The sequence below is a fragment of the Rana temporaria genome, chromosome 1 (assembly GCF_905171775.1).
Source record: "Rana temporaria chromosome 1, aRanTem1.1, whole genome shotgun sequence".
NCBI lineage: Eukaryota > Metazoa > Chordata > Amphibia > Anura > Ranidae > Rana > Rana temporaria.
Genome location: NC_053489.1, coordinates 6,940,821 through 6,964,577, shown reverse-complemented (window position 1 = coordinate 6,964,577; position 23,757 = coordinate 6,940,821). Strand labels below are relative to the sequence as shown.

At 45.3% G+C, this 23,757-nt stretch overlaps 1 protein-coding gene and 5 non-coding genes across 6 annotated transcripts in view; 5 read left to right on the top strand and 1 right to left on the bottom strand.

Moving 5' to 3' along the window:
- The window catches only part of LOC120924009, a 742,797-nt gene that overhangs the window by 130,514 nt on the left and 588,526 nt on the right, over nt 1-23,757 (bottom strand). The gene's annotated exons all lie outside the window — the stretch shown is intronic.
- On the top strand, nt 13,832-13,903 carry TRNAT-CGU. The gene has a single exon. It is a non-coding gene; the product is annotated as a tRNA-Thr (tRNA).
- On the top strand, nt 14,768-14,839 carry TRNAT-CGU. Its single transcript has one exon. It is a non-coding gene; the product is annotated as a tRNA-Thr (tRNA).
- On the top strand, nt 15,734-15,805 carry TRNAT-UGU. Its single transcript has one exon. It is a non-coding gene; the product is annotated as a tRNA-Thr (tRNA).
- On the top strand, nt 16,975-17,046 carry TRNAT-CGU. The gene has a single exon. It is a non-coding gene; the product is annotated as a tRNA-Thr (tRNA).
- TRNAT-CGU lies at nt 22,219-22,290 on the top strand. The gene has a single exon. It is a non-coding gene; the product is annotated as a tRNA-Thr (tRNA).

Here is a 23,757-nt window from a genome sequence, read left to right as displayed (position 1 = left end):
AAACAAAATTGGCATCCTTTTTTCCCCACAAATAGAGATTTCTTTTGGTGGTATTTGATCCCCTCTGCGGTTTTTATTTTTTGCGATATAAACAAAAATAGAGCGACCATTTTGAAAAAAGTGCAACATTTTCTACTTTTTGCTATAAAAATATCACCAAAAAAGATATAAAAAAAATGTTTTTCCTCAGTTTAGGCCGATACGTATTCTTCTATATATTTTTGTTAAAAAAATCGCAATAAGCGTTTATTGATTGGTTTGCGCAAAAGTTATAGCGTTTACAAAATAGGGGATAGTTTTATAGCATTTTTATTAATGTTTTTTTTTTTTACTAGTAATGGCGGCGATCTGCGATTTTTATCATGACTGCGACATTATGGCGGACACATCGAACACTTTTGACACATTTTTGGGACCATTGTCATTTTTACAGCGATCAGTGCTATAAAAATGCACTGGTTACTGTGAAAATGACACTGGCAGTGAATGGTTTAACCACTAGGTGGCGCTGTAGGAGTTAAGTGTCCCCTAAGGAGTGATTTTTACTGTAGGGGGGCGTGGCTTGCTGTGACACGTCACTGATCGCGTTCCCGATGACAGGGAACAGACGATCAATGGCAGTGTCACTAGGCAGAAGGGGGAGATGTTGTGTTAACACTTGCCTCTCCCCGTTCTATCTCTCCGTGAGATGATTGCGGGTATGCCCGAGGCGATCGAGTCTGCGGGACCCGCGGGCCCGCTTACGGAGATCGCAGCGGGCGCACGCGCACCGCCGGGCACGCGTGCCCGCAACAACCGCTTCTTAAAGGGGACGTACAGATACGTCCTTTTGTCTGCCCGTGCCATGCTGCAGACGTATATCGGCGGGCGGCAATCGGTTAACCTGCCTAGCAGTATTCCCGAGTCTGGCTCGGGGTGGAATTTCAGTAGCATTAGCGGTATCCCCGAGCCACACTCAGGATTGCATCGCTGGATCCTGGAAGAGGATACTTATCTTGTCCCCTGGATCCCGCAATGTATTCCCACAGTGTACGTCGGCTGGATCTTCCGCCTGATGCACTGTGCCCTGGATTCCTTTCCCTGCGAGCGTCGCAAAGCAGAGGGGTGGAACCGGCGGCAAATTAAAAAATGTATAAAGCACAAACACACTGATACATTGAATTACATTACTACATAAAAAAAAATTGACCTTAGATTGCCCCCCAGTGCCCTGTCTGCAGTTTTACTGTACTTTGTGTCTGGAAACTGCAGAACGACCATGGGAGGGAGGAGGATGCCATGCACAGAGTACAGGGCTCAGGTGGATGCTATGCACAGAGTGCAGGGCTCAGGAGGATGCTACATACAGAGTACAAGGTTCAGAAATGCATTACGTACAGAGTACAAAGTTCAGGAGTGCGTTGTACAGAGTGTAAGGTTCAGGAATGCAATACGTACAGAGTACAAGTTCAGGAATGCATTACGTACAGAGTAAAAGGTCAGGAGTGCGTTGTACAGAGTGTAAGGTTCAGGAATGCATTACGTACAGAGTAAAGGGTCAGGAATGCATTACATACAGAGTAAAAGGTCAGGAGTGCGTTGTACAAAGTACAAGTTCAGAAATGCATTACGTACAGAGTACAAGTTCAGGAATGAATTACACCCAGAAGTGTTCACACCCATGCGATCTGACTCCAGTACGGACCAAAAAATGAGTCCTGCACCATTTTGGTGTAAATACGATGTGATTTCAGCCATACAATTTGAATGGCTGAATTTGCATCGCACAGACATGGCATATGATGTGCGCAGCAATGCGGTGCGAATCACATGCGATGTCTGATCGCACAAGCTAGCTAGCCGTGGTGGCTTTGGCCAATTATGGCTCAGGGGGTTTAGTACACGCCCCATACTATAAAAGGCCGCATGCAGGTCTGCCTTGTGTAGTGTGTGGGGGAGAGAGAGAGAGAGAGAGAGAGAGACATTTATTGCAGTTAGATAGAGCAGGCAGGCAGGCTTGTCAGTTAGAGTTACAGTGTGTAGAGGATATATATGCATCCCAGGTGTTGTATATATATTTATACACTGTATAGTTTAGCTAGATCCGCTCTTCCTAATATACTGACAGGCAGGCAGGTGATTGTGCTAACTGCAGTATTCTCACGTGGTGTACTGTCTGTGTCCTCTGCAGTGTGCACCTAAAGCTACGTGGTGTGTCCTCTGCACATTGTGCACCTAACGTAAAGCTGGCGTTTCTCATATTTACTCCTAGAAGCAGGGATCTGCTCATATTAATACTACAGGCAGGGTATATTTCTACAAGTACTTTCACGTGGTGTACTGTCTGTGTCATCTGCAGTGTGCACCTAAAGCTACGTGGTGTGTGTACTGTCTGTGTCCTCTGCAGTGTGCACCTTAAGCTACGTGGTGTGTGTACTGTCTGTGTCCTCTGCACATTGTGCACTTAATGTAAAGCTGGTGTTTCCCATATTTACTCCTAGAGGCAGGGATCTGCTCATATTAATACTACAGGCAGGGGATATTGCTGCAAGTACTTTCACGTGGTTTACTGTCTGTGTCCTCTGCAGGCCATTAGTATGTCTGGAAGGACAACAAGGAGAGGCAGAGAGTCACGAGCCGATAAAAGAGGGCAAGCAGGCTCTGCATCTAGAGGCAACAGTGCTGGTCGTGGACACGGTGCATCCTCACCAGCACATGGCCGTGGGACACGCTCGTTCTTTTTTTCGGCAGCTGGCCGTGTTGAGCCGCAACATGCCGAAGACTTGGTAGAGTGGATGACCAAGCCGTCCTTGTCCTCTTCATCCTCTCTCACCCAGGCTCAGGGTACTTTGTCTGGCAAAGCAGCTGCCAAGGCGTCCTCTTCCCTCTGCTCAATGGCATCAGTCACTCCTTCCCTAGCCCCACCATGTCCTCCTGAGGAGTCCCCCGAACTGTTTGAACACAGTGTTGGGTACATGCTGCATGAGGATGCACAGCGTTTTGATGGCTCCGATGATGGTACACAGATAGAGGAAGGCAGTAACATGAGCCCAGAGAGAGGGGGTGACCAAGAAGGACAGCAATCTGGCAGTCATGTTCTCCCAGCTGCAGCATACTGCCAGGTTTTCTACAGTGATGAGGAGGGAGGGGATGATGAGGTCACTGACTCTACGTGGGTGCCTGAGAGGAGGGGGAGGAGGAAGCACATCTCCAACGAGGCAGGATGTCCTCCAGGGGCCAGCTTAAAGGCAGCACACCGACTGCATCACAACGCAGAGCTATGCATGTGCAGGGCGCTGCTGTCTCTCAGCGTTATTTCAAAATTTCTTTGGTGTGGGCCTTTTTTGAGACGAGTGCATCAGATCGCTCCGCTGCTATTTGCAACATATGTCTCAAGCATATCTCGCGTGGCCAAAACATCACCCGCTTGGGCACCACATGCTTGACCAGACATATGTCGACCTGCCATGCAGTTCATTGGCAAGCATACCAGAAAGACCCACACCAAAGAACAACGCGGACCTCTCCTTGCTCCTCATTAGCTGGGATCTCCAACCCCACTATACCCTCAGTCCTCTCTGATTTCCCTGCCCCAGCTGCTGCAGCGCTGAAAGAAGTTCTCTCCCAGCCATCCACATGCCCAGCGGTTGAATGCTAGCTTAGCTAAATTGCTAGCACTTCAACTGCTGTCTTTTCAGTTGGTAGATTCTGCCCCCTTCCGTGAGTTTGTGGAATGTGCGGTACCTCAGTGGCAAGTTCCCAAATGCCACTTTTTCCCACGGAAGGCGATTCCAGTTCTCTACCGCCATGTGGAAGGCAATGTCCATGCCTCGCTGGACAGGGTGGTCATTGGTAAGGTGCATAGTACCGCTGACTCATGGTCCAGCAGGCATGGACAGGGACGTTACCTATCTTTCACGGCACATTGGGTGACTCTGCTGGCATCTGGGAAGGACGCAGGACAAGGTACAGTAGTGTTGGAGGTTGTTCCGCCACCACGCCTCCAAAATGCTACTACTGGTTGTGACACACCTCTCTCCTCCACTCCCCTCCTCTTCTTCTTCCTCTGTGGGTTCCTCCTGTGCTGATGTGTCCTCGGGAACCAGCGTTGCTTCGTAGGTGTTCAAGGGGCTATGCAGGTACGCAGGCAAAGAGATGCCATGCGGTTCTTGAGCTGGTGTGCTTGGGGGACAGGAGCCACACTGGGCCAGAGGTTCTGTCAGCTCTGCAGGGGCAGGCTCAGAGGTGGTTGACGCCATGCCAGCTTAAGCCAGGAATGGTGGTTTGCGACAATATCACCAACCTCTTCTCCACCCTGCGACAGGGACAACTGACCCATGTGCCCTGTTTTGCTCATGTCTTTAACTTGGTGGTGCAGCGGTTCTCGGGCAGGTACCCGGGCTTACAGGATGTCCTTGAAGCAGGCCAGGAAAGTCTGCATTTCCGACGGCCATATAATGACAGTGCTCGGCTGGCAGACTTCCAAAAGGAATACAACCTGCCCAAGAACCGCCTAATCGATGACATGCCCACCAGGTGGAACTCTATGTTGGCCATGTGCAGCGGATGCACACACAGCAGAGGGCTATCAATGAGTATATGTGCCAATATGGCAGCAGAACAGGGTCAGGGGATCTTGTTTTTTTCCCCACGCCAGTGGGCCATGATCAGGGATGCATGCACTGTCCTGTCACCATTTGAGGAGGCCACAAGGATGGTGAGCAGTGACAGTGCATGCATCAGTGACACTGTCCCTCTTATTCACCCGTTGGAGCACACGCTGCGTGGAATAATGGACAGGGCCCTTGAGGCAGAACAGAGGGAGGAAGAGGAGGACTTCCTTTATCCAGACAGTGTTCCTGCTTGTCCGCCTATCAAACAGGAAGAAGACGGGGAGGAGGAGGAGGAAGAGGAGGATTGTGTCAGCATGGAGGTGGAGCCTAGCATTCAGCAGCAGTCTTCAAGGGATCAATTACAGTCCCAAGAAGCCCATGGACTTGTACGTGGCTGGGACGAGGTGGCTGCAGATCATGTCGTCCTCAGTGACCCAGAGGACTCCGCACCGAATGCCTCAGCAAACCTACGTTGTATGGCCCCCTGATCCTGCAAAGCCTGCGGAAGGATCCTTGTATTCGCGCTATCAAGGAGAAGGATCATTACTGGCTGGCAACCCTCCTTGATCCACGTTACAAGAGTATGGTTGCGGACCTTATCTTGCCGGCACAGAGGGAGCAGAAAATGAAACATCTTCGGGAGGCCTTGCAAAAAGGTCTATGCAACGCGTTCCCAGGTACTGGGAGGTTACAAAATCCTGGTCCTGCACAACGTGTTGCTGAGGCTTCAGTCAGTCACAGAAGGAGCGGTAGAGAAGGTGGCCGTCTGAGCGATGCGTTCAGACAATTTTTTAGTCTGCAGCCCCAAGGTATGACCGGTTCCAGCAACCATCGCCAGCGTCTGTTTTACATGGTGCGGGAATACCTAGGGGAAAGATCAGACTTGGACACCTTTCCCACCGAAAATCCTCTGGCTTTCTGGGTCTTGAGGATGGATCACTGGCCATAGCTTGCACAGTACGCAATTGAGCTACTGGCTTGTCCTGCATCCAGCGTTCTTTCAGAACGCACATTCAGTGCTGCTGGAGGCTTTGTAACCGATCACAGGGTGTGCCTCTCCACCGACTCGGTCGATCGACTGACCTTCATAAAAATGAATCAAGCTTGGATCACCACCAGCTACCAAGCACCTGATGCTGTTGTAACTGAATATTTTTTTTTGAAATGTCAGATCCCTTCAAGACTGCCTATGCTGATGCCGAGTGACTATCCTGTTATGCTGAGTGACTATGCTTTTCCTCCTCAATGATCATGCTGAAGAACATTTTTGGTTCTGGGCACCGCCACCAGTGGCTAAGGCCCAATTTTTCTGCCCCTGTTCAACAGGGGCGTGTACTTACAATTTTTGATGCATTACTTTGCAGAGGGCTCATTCCTGTGCAACAACTAGAGTATCTGTGAGGGGTTGCAGTGTTGTGGCACCACCACCAACAAAGACCCAATTGTTCTGCCCCTGTTCAACAGGGGCATGGTAATTACAATTCTTGATCTAATATTTCACAGCAGGGCTCATTCCTGTGCCCACCAAGAGTAACTGTGAGGGCTTACAGAGTTGTGGCACCAGCACCACCACCAACAAACGCCCAATTTTTCTGACCCTTTTCAACAGGGGCATGTAATATTTCACAGCAGGGCCCATTCATGCCCATTCCTGCCCCCACCAAGAGTAAGTGTGAGGACTTACAGTGTTGTGGCACCAGCATCAGTGCCTAAGGCCCAATTTTTATGCCCCTGTTCAACAGGGGCGTGTAATTACAATTCTTGATCTAATATTTCACAGCAGGACCCATTCCTGTGCCCACCAAGAGTAACTGTGAGGGCTTACAGAGTTGTGGCACCAGCGCCAGCACCAAAGGCCCAATTTTTCTACCACTGTTCAACAATGGCATGTAATTACAATTCTTGATATAATAGTTCACACAGCAGGGCATTGCAGCGCTCACCAAGACTAACTGTGAGGGCTTACAGTGTTGTGGCAACACCAACACCTAGGGCCCAAATTTCTGCAGAGTATATACGGCAGGCCCCTACTTTCAAACATCCAAGTTACAAATGACTCCTACTTGCCAACAGAAGGAGACAACAGGAAGTGAGAGGAAATCTACCCCTAGGAAGGGAAATTCTCTTCTGTAAGAGGTGTCTCCTGTCCACTGATGCTTTATCACAATCCTTGTTTCACAAAAAAAAAACATATTTTCAAAAAATCTTTTGTCATTGGGACAGAAAGTGAATTGAAATCTTCTGAACAGATGCACACAGACAGCAAAACAAATGTTACAGGGGTGATAAGCTTTTCAACCCTTCTCTATGTTTTCAGAAAAGCTTAAAAATAGATTTTATGGCTGGAGTTACACTTTAAAGAAGTACCAGTTCACAATTACAAACAGATTCTACTTAACAACAAATCTACAGTCCCTGTCTTGTTTGCACCACCTGTATACTGCTGTTCAAAGTATATAGGGCCAAAGGGGCTTGTAATGACCTGGGGGGAGTGGGGGCGGGGAAACCCATGCTATTTTTCTCAATGATTTTCATCCATATTGCAGAGACCAAACATTACATTAAAGCCGCAAGCAGTTTCAAATGACTTTTTTCTTATAGTAATCTCATTTTGTGCAGGGACAGTTCTAAAAAACATGTGCCACTACTATAGACACCCAGCAGGTACGATATTTAAAGGGATTTTCAATTTTTTTTCACTTTAAGCATCATTAAAATCACTGCTCCAGAGAAAACGACCGTTTTTTTCATTGATACATGTTCCCTGGGGCGAGACCCGGGTTCTCAAAGAAGTTTTACGACAATAACTTGCCAATTGGGCTTTAAAATGAGCACTTTTGAATTTGAACGTTCGAGTCCCATAGACTTCAATGGGGTTCTAAATGTTCGCGCAAACGTTCGGTCCGTTCGAAGATTCTGGTGCGAACCGGACGGGGGGGGGGGGGGGGGGGGGTTGTGTTCTGCTCATCCCTGATCTCAAGTAAAGAGGAAAAAGAAAAAATCTTATTGATGTGAATCTATAATGACAAAAGAATGTGTATAATGACAGGTGTGGTAGAAGCTGAACCCTGATCTTAACCACTTCATTACTGGGCACTTAAACCCCCTTCGTACCCAGACAAATTTTCAGCTTTCAGCGCTGACGCATTTTGAATGACAATTGCGCGGTCATACACTGTACCCGAATTATATTTTTATCATTTTTTCCCCACAAAAAGGGCTATAAAAATGCACTAATTACTGTATAAATGTGACTGGCAATGAAGGGGTTAACACTAGGGGGTGAGGAAGGGGTTAAATGTGTATCCTGGGTGTGTTCTAACTGTGTGGGGGGAGGGGACTGACTGGGGGAGTTGACCGATGCTGTGTCCCTATGTACAAGGAACACAGATCGGTCTCCTCTCTCCCTGACAGGACATGGAGCTCTGTGTTTACACACGGGTACCTGGCAGACATCGCGGCCACCAGGCACATGCATCGGCTTCCCAGCGATGCGCCGGGCACGTTGTTTCCCCGCTGCGCTCCCCCAGTGGCGCGCACGGGGAATGTCAACAACAGGACGTCCAGGGACGGCACCCGGCACTTGAGAGCCGCGCTGTGGACATCTTTCGTCTATAGCGCAGATCTCAAGTGGTTAATACTGAATACTAAAGAATATATATCAGATGTTTATGAAGTAACTGACTATGAAAATGTTGATATTTGCTGCCATCTAGTGTTAATCCATGGAAAGAAGGAAACATCCTGGACTGCCGCACTCTGATTAGGCGAGTTTTAATCAAAAATAGCAAAGGACGAAATCCCCAAAATATGAAATTATCCATAAATCATACAAACACAGTAAAAAGTGGACATACAGGGACAAATGGCTGACGCCTTTAACATCATAATTTGATGCTTACTCATAGCTGAGGTGTGTAGAAATCTGAGGCCCAGATTCTTGTACAATGGGCGTATCTCTCCGGCGGCGTAACGTATCCAATTTACGTTATGCCGCCGCAACTTACACGGGCAAGTGCTGTATTCACAAAGCACTTGCTCCATAAGTTGCGGCGGCGTAGCGTAAATCACCCGGCGGAATTCAAATTTGGCGGGTAGGGGGCGTGTATCATTTAAATTAAGCGCGTCCCTGCGCCGAACGAACTGCGCATGCACCGTCCGTAAAATATCCCAGTGTGCATTGCTCCAAATGACGTCGCAAGGACGTCATTGGTTTCGACGTGAACGTAAATGACGTCCAGCCCCATTCCCGGACGACTTACGCAAACAACGTAACTTTTTAAAATGTTGACGCGGGAACGACGGCCATACTTAACATTGGCTGCGCCTCATATAGCAGGGGCAACTTTACGCCGGGAAAAGCCTAACGTAAACATCGCAACTTTACTGCGTTGGCCGCGCGTAAGTTCAGGAATTCGCGTATCTAGCTAATTTTCATACTCAACGCGGAATTCGACGGAAGTGCCACCTAGCGGTTAAAAAAAAAATGCAGTTAAGATCCGACGGCGTAAGAGACTTACGCCTGTCGGATCTAATGGATATCTATGCGTAACTGGCTCGGATTAGGACTTACGATGGCGTACATGGCGCTGTGCCTTCGTAAGTCCTCTGAGAATCTGGGCCAAAGTGTGTATAAATTACGTGCATGAGAGGCCTCTGAACCAATCGAGATCTCTAGAGAGCATTAGAAAATTAGACACTTGATTGAATCCAGCACACCTCGGAAATAGAAGGGCACCTGCACAATCAAAGGAACATATGTGTACAAAAGAAAAACAATAAAATAAAATAAGAAAAATATATAGAAGAATTATTCATAACATAAAAACATAATATAAAAACCTGTGTAGCCTAATATATACAAAGTGGTTGTAGTAACTGACAACAACACGTGTCATTTAACACACCTCACACATCACAACTAGAGAGGAAAAAGAAAAAAATCTTAGTGATGTCAATCTATGACGACAAGAGAATGTGTATAATGACAGGTGTAGTAGAAGCCGATCCCTGATCTTAATACTGAATACTAAAGGTCAAATCTATCATATGTGTATGTAGTAACTGACTATGAACATTTTGGTAGTTTCTGAAAAAAATTACCAATATTAATCCTGGGACAATGGAACAGAAATACACGTGAGACATGAATAATCATTGAATTGTCATGAAGATGTCATGCGGCTATCATAATATTTCCATGGCTACTGCAAAATAGCAGCTGTTATAGCAAATATTATAATTAATGATTGGAAATAAGAACTGAGGCCACAATGTATGAATCGCTATTTAACCACTTAAGACCCGGACCTTTATGCAGGTAAAGGTTTTTGCGATTGGGCACTGCGTCGCTTTAACTGACAATTGCGCGGTCGTGCGACGTGGCTCCCAAACAAAATCGCCGTCCTTTTTTCCCCACAAACAGAGCTTTCTTTTGGTGGTATTTGATCACCTCTGCGGTTTTTATTTTTTGCGTTATAAACAAAAATACAGCGACAATTTTGAAAAAAAAAAAACACAATATTTTTTACATTTTGCTATAATAAATTATCCCCCAAAAAAGATATAAAATTGTTTCCCCTCAGTTTAGGACGATACGTATTCTTCTACATATTTTTGGTAAGAAAAAATCGCAATAAGCGATTGGTTTGCTCAAAATTTATAGCGTTTACAAAATAGTGGATAGTTTTATGCCATTTTTATTAATATTTTTTTTTTACTACTAATGGCGGCGATCAGCGATTTTTTTTTCATGACCGCGACATTATGGCGGACACTTCGGACAATTTTGACACATTTTTGGGACCATTGTCATTTTCACAGCAAAAAATGCTATAAAAATGCACTGTCACTGTGAAAATTACAATTGCAGTTTAGGAGTTAACCACTAGGGGGCAATATGGGGGTTATGTGTGACCTCATATGTGTTTCTAACTGTAGGGGGGCGGGGCTGGACGTGTGACATCATTGATCGTGTTTCCCTATATCAGGGAACAGACGATCGATGACACTGCCACTGTGAAGAACGGGGAACGTTCTTCAGCTCTGGGGACCGATCACGGGACACCGGCGGCGATCGGGTCACGGAGCTTCGGACCGTACGACCCGCGGCTGGGCACTTAAAGAGGACGTACAGGTACGTGCTTGTTCCCAGCCGTGCCATTCTGCCGACGTAAATGTGCAGGAGGCGGTCCTTAAGTGGTTAATTGGCACTAAATAATCACTAGATAAACGATCATGGATATTGCTATGCCTGCTGCAAAGTAACAGCTGATCCATTTGGATATAGACATGTGCACAACAACATTTTTTTTTTGTTTTGTTTCGTCTCGTTCTGTAGATTCGTAAAGATTCGTAATTTCGCAAGTTTTTCTATTCGGACCCATTCGTATTTTCGTAACAGTTTTATTTTCGTTGATACTGAATGATTTATTTCCGTTGATTCGAAAATTTCGTAATTTTGTTAGATAATAATTTTCGTTTGATGGATTTCGTAATTTTGGACTTTCGTAAATACATCACGGCGCGGTCATTCGCAATCTCTTATTTTAGTTTCATTTTCAACACGCGGCTAATCCATAATAAAGCCCCGTACACACGGTCGGACTTTTTGCCAACAAACTTCTAAATGAGCACGTTTTCAAAGAAATCCGACCGTGTGGACGCTCCATCGGACAAACTTTTCGGCAACAAAGGTCTGGCCAACTCCCTTCAGACAAAAAATCCACGGAAAAGTTTTTTTGAAGTCCGATCGCGTGTACGAGGCTTTACGCTGTACAATGTGACTCAGCACAAAAGAGATAAGCTGATTGGCTAAGATATTAAGTAAGATACATCACTCACTAACTACACTGCCCAGTGCCCATTCCAAAGAACGATACGAGTACACAAATTTACCAACAGACAAAGAAACGGATTTACAAAACACACAAATGAAAATACGAACATACGAATGAAAATACAAACAGACAAAGGATTCAAAATACGGAATGGAAATCGTTCGTTATAGATGTCATTTTCCTTCTTTTGCTTTTTCGGTGTTTCGTATTTTAGTAAGTTTGTCCAATCGTACGTTCGTATTTTCGCTTGTTCATTATTTGGCTTCTTCGTAATTCCGTAATTTTTGTTTTTTAGTACTTTCAGCTATTCGGATGTTCGAATTGATCCGAATGTACGAATACTAACAAATTTGTGCGAAAAATCCATTCGTTACGAATGGAAACGCACATGTCTATTAGGATACAAACCATAGTCAGGACAACCATGGGGTACTGTGCCATCACCCTCTGTTATATCTTTTTTGGGGATAATTTATTATAGCAAAATGTAAAAAATATTGTGTTTTTTTTTTCAAAATTGTCGCTGTATTTTTGTTTATAACGCAAAAAATAAAAACCGCAGAGGTGATCAAATACCACCAAAAGAAAGCTCTATTTGTGGGGAAAAAAGGACGGCGATTTTGTTTGGGAGCCACGTCGCACGACCGCGCAATTGTCAGTTAAAGCGACGCAGTGCCGAATCGCAAAAACCTTTACCTGCATAAAGGTCCGGGTCTTAAGTGGTTAAATAGCGATTCATACATTGTGGCCTCAGTTCTTATTTCCAATCATTAATTATAATATTTGCTATAACAGCTGCTATTTTGCAGTAGCCATGGAAATATTATGATAGCCGCATGACATCTTCATGACAATTCAATGATTATTCATGTCTCACGTGTATTTCTGTTCCATTGTCCCAGGATTAATATTGGTAATTTTTTTCAGAAACTACCAAAATGTTCATAGTCAGTTACTACATACACATATGATAGATTTGACCTTTAGTATTCAGTATTAAGATCAGGGATCGGCTTCTACTACACCTGTCATTATACACATTCTCTTGTCGTCATAGATTGACATCACTAAGATTTTTTTCTTTTTCCTTTCTAGTTGTGATGTGTGAGATGTGTTAAATGACACGTGTTGTTGTCAGTTACTACAACCACTTTGTATATATTAGGCTACACAGGTTTTTATATTATGTTTTTATGTTATGAATAATTCTTCTATATATTTTTCTTATTTTATTGTTTTCTTTTGTACACATATGTTCCTTTGATTGTGCAGGTGCCCTTCTAATTCCGAGGTGTGCTGGATTCAATCAAGTGTCTAATTTTCTAATGCTCTCTAGAGATCTCGATTGGTTCAGAGGCCTCTCATGCACGTAATTTATACACACTTTGGGCCAGATTCAGAGATAACTTACGCTGACGTATCTGTTGATATGCCGCGTAAGTTCTAGGATGCGCCGTCGTATCTATGCACCGTATTCTTGAAACCAGATACGCCTGAATTTTGGCTCCATCCGACCGATGTAAGTCTTCTACGCCGTTGTATCTTGGGCGCATATTTACGCTGGCCGCTAGGGGCGCTTCCATTGATTTACGCGTCAAATATGTAAATGACCTAGACACGCGGATTCACGAACGTACTTGCGCCCGTCGCAGTAAGCTACGCCGTTTACGTAAGGCGTACGTCCGGTGTAAAGTTATCCCTCATAAAGCAGGGGTAGGTCATGTTAGGGTATGGACGTCGGAACAGCCGTCGGATTTTACGTTGTTTGCGTAAGTCGTACGTGAATGGGGCAGTATGTACTGGAGAGAAAGAGGACAGGCTGGGGCTTTACTACAAGAATTAGCAGAAGTTGCTGAAACGGTGGCTCTAAAGAGCTGAAAAACCACGTAGTTTCTTGTATGTTGGCCAACAAAGTTTTATCGTCTGTATGCAAAACAAGTTCACGGCCAACGCCCTTCACACAAAATTCCACAGATTAGTCCGTTGGAAATCCGATCGTGTGTACGAGGCTTAACACTGCTGTAGCCTAACTCTAACCAATAGGTGGCGCAGTGGCCAAGTGGTAAGGCGTTGGTCTCGTCAACCAAAGATCATGGGTTCAATCCCCATAAACGTTTATGATAATTTAGTGAACCACATAAACATCACTGCTGCAAATTGAGAAGAGGTGGAGACACAAATTGGGGGGTTATCTCCTCCAATTGTAAAGAAATTATTTCACAGATCAGTGTAGTATCCATCTGTGTGATACTTGTGTGTCTATAACCCCCCCCCCCCCTACATTTCTTATCTCTCCCAGTCACAGAATATTACTAAATATCACCAATAGATGAGGAGTTCACATTGTATTGTCAGATGTACAAATACAACTTGAGACAAACAACCACCTCACCAGTTGAGGGTGCAGTGGCCAAGTGGTAAGGCATTGGTCTCGTAAACCAAAGATCATGGGTTCAATCCCCATCTGTGCCTGGTTCTGTAATACCTAGTGTAATTGATTATTAGGTGAAATTGTTTTTTTTTTGCACCCCCATCAATTATGTAAGGCCTGTCCTAATAGTCTACTGTACTTGAGTCTTAATTGAAAAATCTAGGGGTGATATTTGATGCTAAATTACCTTTGATCCACATGTACAAAATGTTGTCAGAACATCTTTTTTCCCACTTGAGAAACATTGCTGGGCTGCGTCCTATGCGATCTCTGAAGCTGAAAGTCTGATCCATACATTTGTGTTCTCCTGACTTGATTACTGCAATGCTCTACTCTCTGAATCCTGACTAGGTCTGGTACAAGTGATCATATCATCCCTATCCCGGAGTCCTTGCACTGGCTACACATCAGGTTTTGCCAAAAAAGATTAAGATCCTCTTGCTCACCTATAATGCTCTTCATGGTTTGGCACCCCATTATCTCTCTGAACTTCTATCAACTTACTTCCCCCCTTGTAACCTCTGATCATCAAATTCTGGTCTTCTGTGTGTCCCCCTACTCACCTACCTGTATATTCTATGGGAGACACAGCCTTCTCCTGCTATGCTCCTCAAATCCACCAAAGATCATGTCTTCACTCCCCATCTGCGCCTCATTCTGCAATTCCCAACTGAGTTGATTAGGTTAAGTCATGTGTATTGGCACCCCCATCAATTATATTTGTCCAGTCCTAATAGTCTATCTATAGAATGCTCTGTACTTCTAAATTGAAAAAATCTAGAGGTGATATTTGATGCTAATTTAACCTTTGATCCACATGTACAAAATGTTGTTAGAACATCTTTTTTTCCACTTGAGAAACATTACATTCTCACAGGGTGGCAAAAGCTGCATAATCTATAGAGGGTGCAGTAGCCAAGTGGTAAGGCGTTGGTCTCGTAAACCAAAGATCATGGGTTCAATCCCCATCTGTGCCTCGCTTTCTAATTCCCAAATGAGTTGATTAGCGAAGTCATGTTTATTGGAACCTTCATCAATTATATGAGGCCAGTCCTAATAGTCTATCTATAGATGGCAATGTACAGTGGAACCTTGGATTACGAGCATAATCTATTCCAGGAGAATTCTCGTAATCCAAAGCACTCACATATCAAAGCGAGTTTCCCCATTGAAGTCAATCGAAATGAAAATAACTTGTTCTGCATTGACTTCAATGGTATGCAATACTGCATGCGGAGGGGGCGCCGGAAAGGCCAGAGGATAGTTCAGCTGACCTTGGAAAGACTCGGTTTCCGAGATTTGCTGAGGCCGGCCGAGCTGTCCTCGGGCCTTTCCGTGCATTTCCGAATGGCCCCGTTCGGCTCCCCACCTCAGGCCAAACGTGGTACTGCACACCGCTTTGGCCTGAATACTGCTCGTTTTGTGAGACCACACTCGCAAACTGAGTTAGGATTTTAGGAAGTACAGCGCTCGTATTGCGAAAGGATCGTTAACCGCGTTACTCGCAATCCGAGGTTCCACTATACTTCTAAGTTGAAAAAATCTAGGGGTGATATTTGATGCTAATTTAATCTTTGATCGACATGTACAAAATGTTGTCAGCACATCTTGTTTCCACTTAAGAAACATTACATTTTCACAGGGTGACATATTACTCCCCTTCTCCCCTACTCCCCTACTCCTCTACTCCTCTTCTCCCCTACTCCCCTACTCCTCTACTCCTCTTCTCCCCTACTCCTCTTCTCCCCTACTCCTCTTCCATGGCATATTCCATGGCAGGCACAGCCTTCTCCTGCTATGCTCCTCAAATTCTGATCTTCTGTGTGTCCCCCTACTCCCCTACTCTTGATGGAGGGCAGACTCATATAGATGGCACAGTGGCCAAGTGGTAAGGCGTTGGTCTTGTAAACCAAAGATCATGGGTTCAATCCCCACCTGTGTCCGGTTCTGTAAAGTAGTAAACATGTGTGTACCTGTTTGTAAAACTAATGGATTGTTAGTATTCGTACATTCGGATCAATTCGAAAAGCTGAAAGAACCAAGATACAAAAATAACGGAACTGCGAATAAACAAACAAGCAAAAATACGATTGGACAATCTTACTAAAATAAGAAACACCGAAAAAGCTAAATAACGAAAATTACCATATTTACCGCGGTATACCGCGCACCCCTAAAGTTGCCCCGAATCCTGTGGAAAAAAAGTTTTTTTTGTACTTACAGTTTTGGTGTCTTGTGTGGCGTCCATGTCGGGTCCGGCGTCCGTTGCTTAATATCTTAGCCAATCAGCTTATCTCTTTTGTGCTGAGTCACATTGTACAGTGTAAAGCCTCGTACACACGATCGGACTTCAAAAAAACTTTTCCGTGGATTTTTGTCTGAAGGGAGTTGGCCAGACTTTTGAAACCGAAAAAGTTTGTCCGATGGAGGGTACACACGGTCGGATTTTTTGGAAAGCGCTCATTTTGACGTTTGTTGGCAAAAAGTCCGACCGTGTGTACGGGGCTTAAGAGAAAGTCTATCTTAATAAGGATTAGCCGCGTGTTGCGATGTATTTATGAAAGTACAAAATTACGAATCCATTAAACGAAAATTATTATCTAACAAAATTACGAATTTCGAATCAACGAAAATAAATTAGACAGAATTACGAATCATTCAGTATAAACGAAAATAAAACTGAAACAAAAATACAAACGGTTCCGAAATAGGAAAACTTGAGTCTTATGAAATACGAACGGGTCCAAATAGGAAAACTTGCATCTTACGAAATACGAACGGGTCCAGATTTGGAAAACTTGCGCCTTACGAAATACGAACGGGTCCGAATAGGAAAACTTGCGTCTTACGAAATTACGAATCTTTACGAATCTACGGAACAAGACGAAACAGAACAAAAAAATACGAAATTTTTTGTTCTGCACATGTCTAAACATTTGTGATAATTTAGTGAACCACATAAACATCACTTATGGTGAAGACGACCTGTATGGAAATAACTTCACAGATACAGGAACATCCTCTGTGTGATACTTGTGTGTCTATAACCCCTCCCCCCCTACATTTCTTATCTCTTCCAGTCACAGAATATTACCAAATATCACCAGTAGAGGGCGCAGTGGCCAAGTGGTAAGGCGTTGGTCTCGTAAACCAAAGATCATGGGTTCAATCCCCATCTGTGCCTCGTTTTCTAATTCCCAAATCAGTTGATTAAGTGAAGTCATGTTTATTGGAACCCTCATCAATTATATGAGGCCAGTCCTAATAGTCTATCTATAGATGGCAATGTACAGTGGAACCTTGGATTACGAGCATAATCTATTCCAGGAGAATTCTCGTAATCCAAAGCACTTACATATCAAAGCGAGTTTCCCCATTGAAGTCAATGGAAATGAAAATAACTTGTTCCGCATTGACTTCAATGGTATGCAATACTGCATGAGGAGGGGGCCCCCGGAAAGCATCGGAAATGGCCGGAAAGGACCGAGGATAGTTCGGCTGACCTCGGAAAGACTCGGTTTCCGAGATTTGCTGAGGTCAACCGAGCTGTCCTCGGGCCTTTCCGTGCATTTCCGAATGGCGCCGTTCGGCTCCCCACCTGAGACCACACTCGCAAACTGAGTTAGGATTTTAGGAAGTACACAGCACTCGTATTGTGAAAGGATCGTTAACCGCGTTACTCGCAATCTGAGGTTCCACTGAACTTCTAAGTTGAAAAAATCTATGGGTGATATTTGATGCTAATTTAACCTTTCATCCACATGTACAAAATGTTGTCAGCACATCTTTTTTCCACTTAAGAAACATTACATTTCCACAGGGTGACATATTACTCCCCTTCTCCCCTACTCCTCTTCTCCCCTACTCCTCTTCTCCCCTACTCCTCTACTCCTCTTCTCCCCTACTCTCCTACACCTCTTCTCCCTCTTCTCCGCTTCTCCCCTACTCCCCTTCTCCCCTACTCCTCTTCTCCCATACTCCTCTTCTCCCCTACTCCTCTTCTTCCCTACTCCTCTTCTCCCCTACTCCTCTACTCCTCTTCTCCCCTACTCCCCTACACCTCTTCTCCCCTTCTCCCCTACTCCTCTTCTCCACTTCTCCCTTACTCCCGTTCGCCCCTACTCCTCTTCTCCCCTACTCACCTACTCCTCTTCTACCCTACTCCTCTTCTCCCCTACTACTCTTCTCCCCTACTCCCCTACTTCTCTTCTCCCCTACTCCTCTACTCCTCTTCTCCCCTACTCCTCTACTCCCCTACTCCCCTACTCCTCTACTCCTCTTCTTCCCTACTCCCCTACTCCTCTTCTCCCCTACTCCTCTTCTCCCCTACTCACCTACTCCTCTTCTACCCTACTCCCCTACTCCTCTTCTCCCCTACTCCTCTTCTCCCCTACTCCCCTACTTCTCTTCTCCCCTACTCCTCTACTCCTCTTCTCCCCTACTCCTCTACTACCCTACTCCCCTACTCCTCTACTCCTCTTCTTCCCTACTCCCCTACTCCTCTTCTACCCTACTCCTCTTCTCCCCAATTCCCTGTAACGGTCATCACCATTTACGATATTCCCATTCCATCAACCACAACAGCTTATCGGACACTCCACAATCTAGCAGACACGATCCATTTCATTTTCCAGAATAACGAGACAAGATCCGAGTCAAAATGTATGAACGAACTTTAATGGTACACTCTCAGCTTTTTATGCAGTTACAGTTAATCACAAGGACAAAGGCACACTCCACCCACACATCACACAATGGGGGGGGGGCTTCAATCACATTCTTTTAGACAATGACATCCAGTTGAGCTAATTATCCACCAGACATTCCGTCTCCGACAATAAGTGATTCACCTGCATAATACACATTTATATGTCAGATGTTTTGGCACCGATCTGACATAATTACTACAGTTAACAAGTACATTTCACACACAAAACAGTATTAGCATACATAATGAAAGGTCTTTGAGAGCCAGGCTGAATTAACACCTAAAAGCTAGCCATCTGAGCTTTAAAGACCTAACTAGTACAATGGAATGTCTAGGAGCAGACGCAAGTAACACCTCAAAAGCATGTGTCCCCCTATTGAATGAAAACACTCCATTTGGAATCAGACTTTAATAACTTGTAATGTTCCAAGATATCCTGCAAAACATGAATTATCATTTATAGTCACCCTATGCCCAAAAGGGGCACATGGTGGCCCTAGACCCAAGAGTCATTAGTGACGCTGGCACAGGAGTACCCCCCATCCCTCAAAAGTCTCTGAGCGTAACGGGTCATTCCGTTACACTCCCCTACTCCTCTTCTCCCCTACTCCTCTTCTCCCCTACTCCTCTACTCCTCTTCTCCCCTACTCCTCTTCTCCCCTACTCCTCTTCTCCCCTACTCCTCTTCTCCCCTACTCCTCTTCTCCCCTTCTCCCCTACTCCCCTACTCCTCTTCTCCCCTATTCCTCTTCTCCCCTTCTCCCCTACTCCTCTTCTCCCCTACTCCTCTTCTCCCCTACTCCTCTTCTCCCCTACCCCCCTACTCCTCTTCTCCCCTACTCACCTACCTGTATATTCCATGGCAGGCACAGCCTTCTCCTGCTATGCTCCTCAAATTCTGATCTTCTCCCCTTCTCCCTTACTCCCCAAACACTTGATGGAATGCAGGCCCATATAGGTGGCACAGTGGCCAAGTGGTACGGCGTTGGTCTCGTAACCCAAAGATCATGGGTTCAATCCCCATCTGTGCCTTGTTCTGTAAAGTAATAAACATTTGTGATAATTTAGTGAACCACATAAACATCACTTATGGTGAAGACGACCTGTATGGAAATAACTTCACAGATACAGGGACATCCTCTGTGTGATACTTGTGTGTCTATAACCCCTCCCCCCTACATTTCCTATCTATTCCAGTAATAGAATATTACTAAATATCATGTGTGGAATCACACAATAGATGGAAAATTCACATTGTATTGTCATATATACAAATACAACTTGTGACATACAACCACCTCACCTATAGAGGGCGCAGTGGGTAAGGCGTTGGTCTCGTAAACCAAAAATCATGGGTTCAATCCCCATCTGTGCCTGGTTCTCTAATCCCAATGTACTGAGTATTATAAACATGTGTGATAAATGTCTGGACCAAGTTACTGTGCCTTGTGTCTCTGATGACATGAATTTCCTCCAATTGTGTGGAAATAAGTTCACACTGAACCACAAAGTTCTTGTGTCCTGAACACCTCTGGGTGTATCCAGAGCTGAAATCAGCTTCAGGCATGGGCCTGGTGTTATCTCTCTCACTCTCTCATACTGGTCACTGGAAGTGCAACATGGTACCTCAATTGTTGCTCCACATGAAGATGACCTAGGCTATAATGACCAAATATAACTTGTGTGCTTTCTTAGATAAAGATACTTGTCCTGGAGAGGGCGCAGTGGCCAAGTGGTAAGACCAGTGGGGGTGCTGCCACCTCAAATTGAGAAGCGGGGGCGGCTGCTGCAAATTCAGAAGAGGTGGAGGCACGAATTGGGGGGGTTGCCATTGGGACTTCTGCTCTGGGCCCCTTACAATAAAAAAGGGGTGGTAGGCATCCAGGGTTCTTTAATAAAAAAAATGTTTATAGAAAAAAAAGGGGGGGTTTGCCATCCGGGGCATAAGAAACAAAAAATATTTTTATAAAAAAACGGGGGAGTTGTCCCTGGGGACCTCTGGGCCCTTTAATAAAAAAAATAAAAAATAAATACAATTTTATAAAAAAAAGGGGGGGGTTGCCATCTGGGGGCCATGGGGACCTCTGGGACCTTTAAAAAATTGCCCTATAGAGGGCGCAGTGGCCAAGTGGTAAGGCGTTGGTCTCGTAATCCAAAGATCCCCAGCTATGCCTCATTCTGTAATACCTAGCATAATTGATTATTAGGTGAACTTGTGTTTATTGGCACCCCCATCAATTATGTAAGGCCAGTCCTAATAGTCTATAGATGTCGCACTGTACTTGAGTCTAAATTGAAAAATCTAGGGGTGATAGTTGATGCTAAATTACCTTTGATCCACATGTACAAAATGTTGTCAGCACATCTTTTTTCCACTTAAGAAACATTACATTTTCACAGGGTGACATATTACTCCTCTTCTCCCCTACTTCCCTACTCCTCTTCTCCTCTACTCCTCTTCTCCCCTACTCCCCTACTCCTCTTCTCCCCTACTCCTCTTCTCCCCTACTCCTCTTCTCCCCTACTCCCCTACTCCTCTTCTCCCCTACTCCCCTTCTACCCTACTCCCCTTCTCCCCTACTCCTCTTCTCCCCTACTCCTCTTCTCCCCTTCTCCCCTACTCCTCTTCTCCTCTTCTCCTCTACTCCTCTTCTCCCCTACTCCTCTTCTCCCCTACTCCTCTTCTCCTCTTCAACCCTACTCCTCTTCTCCTCTACTCCTCTTCTCCCCTACTCCTCTTCTCCCCTACTCCTCTTCTCCCCTTCTTCCCTACTCCTCTTCTCCCCTACTCCTCTACTCCTCTTCTCCCCTACTCCACTTCTCCGCTTATCCTCTACTCCTCTTCTCCCCTACTCCACTTCTCCCCTACTCCTCTTCTCCTCTTCTCCTCTACTCCTCTTCTCCTCTTCTCCTCTACTCCTCTTCTCCCCTACTCCTCTTCTCCCATTCTCCCCTACTCCTCTTCTCCCCTACTCCTCTACTCCTCTTCTCCCCTACTCCACTTCTCCTCTTCTCCTCTACTCCTCTTCTCCCCTACTCCTCTTCTCCCCTACTCCCCTACTTCTCTTCTCCCCTACTCTTTTACTCCTCTTCTCCCCTACTCCTCTTCTCCCCTACTCACCTACTCCTCTTCTCCCCTACTCCCCTTCTCCCCTACTCACCTACTCCTCTTCTCCCCTACTCCTCTACTCCTCTACTCCCCTACTCCTCTTCTCCCCTACTCCCCTTCTCCCCTACTCACCTACTCCTCTACTCCCCTACTCCTCTACTCCTCTTCTCCCCTACTCTTTTACTCCTCTTCTCCCCTACTCACCTACTTCTCTTCTCCCCTACTCACCTACTCCTCTTCTCCCCTACTCCCCTTCTCCCCTACTCCTCTACTCCCCTACTCCCCTACTCCTCTTCTCCCCTACTCCTCTTCTCCCCTACTCCCCTTCTCTGTAAGAAAATAACTTCACAGATACAGGGACATCCTCTGTGTGATACTTGTGTGTCTATAACCCCTCCCCCCCACATTTCTTATCTTTTTCAGTAATAGAATTTTACTACATATCATGTGTGGAATCACACAATAGATGGAAAATTCACATTGTATTGTCATATATACAAATACCAAATACAACTTGTGACAACCAATGAACTACAGAGGGCGCAGTGGCCAAGTGGTAAGGCGTTGGTCTCGTAATCCAAAGATCATGGGTTCAATCCCCATCTGTGCCTGTTTCTCTAATCCCAATGTACTGAGTATTATAAACATTTGTGAATAGTGAGTGGACCACATTACTGTGCCTTGTGTCTCTGATGACATGAATTTCCTCCAATTGTGAGGAAATAAGTTCACCCTGAACCACAAAGCTTTTGCGTCCTGAACACCTCTGGGTGTGTCTTAGAGACTTGTGGCTGTTAATCATGAAAATAACCTGTAATGTAACTTATCGTGTTTGCTATTTCTTTTTATACCGCGGTGGCTGGTGCTAAACTTTGGGGGGGGGGGGGGGGGGGCGTAAGATCATGGGTTCATGGGTTCAATCCCCCATCTGTGCCTTGTTTTCTAATTCCCAAATGAGTTGTTTAAGTGAAGTCATGTTTATTGGAACCTTCATCAATTATATGAGGCCAGTCCTAATAGTCTATCTATAGATGGCAATGTACAGTGGAACCTCGGATTACGAGCATAATCTATTCCAGGAGAATTCTCGTAATCCAAAGCACTCACATATCAAAGCGAGTTTCCCCATTGAAGTCAATGGAAACGAAAATAACTTGTTCCGCATTGACTTCAATGGTATGCAATACTGCATGCGGAGGGGGCGCCGGAAAGCATCGTAAATGGCCGGAAAGGACCGAGGATAGTTTGGCTGACCTTGGAAAGACTCAGTTTCCGAGATTTGCTGAGGTCAGCCCAGCTGTGCTCGGGCCTTTCCGTGCATTTCCGAATGGCGTCGTTCGGCTCCCCACCTCGGGTCAAACGTGGTACTGCACACCGCTTTGGCCTGAATAATGCTCGTTTTGTGAGACCACACTCGCAAACTGAGTTAGGATTTTAGGAAGTACAGCGCTCGTATTGTGAAAGGATCGTTATCCGCGTTACTCGCAATCCGAGGTTCCACTGTACTTCTAAGTTGAAAAAAATCTCGGGAACGTCACTGACATTGATGTAAAACTGTTCATTGATTCCGACAGACACCTATGTAGTACTCTGTTTCGGAAAGCCACAGCCGGCAACACAATTTTACATTTTGACAGTCATCACCCAGTCTCTTTAAAAAGTTCCATCCCTTATGGGCAGTACTTGCGGCTACGCCGCAACTGCTCAACCGACTTGCTCTTCAGAGAAGAGGCAGACAAACTCCAGATAAGACTTCTGGCTAGAGGATACAGTAGAAACTGCTTGCGCAGAGCCTACAATAAAACCTCTATCCAACTAAGAAATGATCTTCTATCAAAAAAGAAAACTCTAACTGACCCTAAGGCCCCTTTCACATTGAGGAGTTTTTCAGGCGGTACAGCGCTAAAAATAGCGCTGCTATCCCGCCTGAAAAACTCCTGCCCAGCTACCTCAATGTGAAAGCCGAAGGGCTTTCACACTGAGGCGATGCGCTGGCGGGAGACAAAAAAATCTCCTGTCAGCAGCATCTTTGGAGCGGTGAGAGGAGCGGCGTGTATACCGCTCTTTCACCGCTCCTT